This window comes from Buceros rhinoceros, unplaced genomic scaffold, assembly GCF_000710305.1.
Source record: "Buceros rhinoceros silvestris isolate BGI_N320 unplaced genomic scaffold, ASM71030v1 scaffold29047, whole genome shotgun sequence".
NCBI classification, from domain to species: domain Eukaryota; kingdom Metazoa; phylum Chordata; class Aves; order Bucerotiformes; family Bucerotidae; genus Buceros; species Buceros rhinoceros.
In genome coordinates this window covers 15,072-15,274 of record NW_010422046.1, presented here as the reverse complement: position 1 = coordinate 15,274, position 203 = coordinate 15,072, and the positions used below count along the sequence as shown (strand labels likewise).

Genomic DNA, 203 nt, shown 5'->3' with positions numbered 1-203 from the left:
GTGTTTGCTCGGTGGCTGCCGCGGACAAAATCTGCCTTGTCCGACACAGATGGTGTTTTCCAAGCGGGAAAGGAGCCTGGTTTGGTGGCACGGCAGGGCCTGAGATACCGGACCTGGAGCGGGATCGTTCCCAGGGCTGGAGTGACCAGGCAGGTGTCGGGACCCGCTGGATCTGCCTGAGACGCCTCAGGGGGGCTGAGGCT

General features: G+C 63.5%; 1 protein-coding gene across 1 annotated transcript in view; it reads left to right on the top strand.

Annotated features, from left to right (window-relative positions):
- The window catches only part of LOC104496755 (mitochondrial dynamics protein MID49-like), a gene marked incomplete at its 5' end in the record, with an annotated part of 2,265 nt that overhangs the window by 556 nt on the left and 1,506 nt on the right, over window positions 1–203 (top strand). The window lies entirely within an intron of this gene.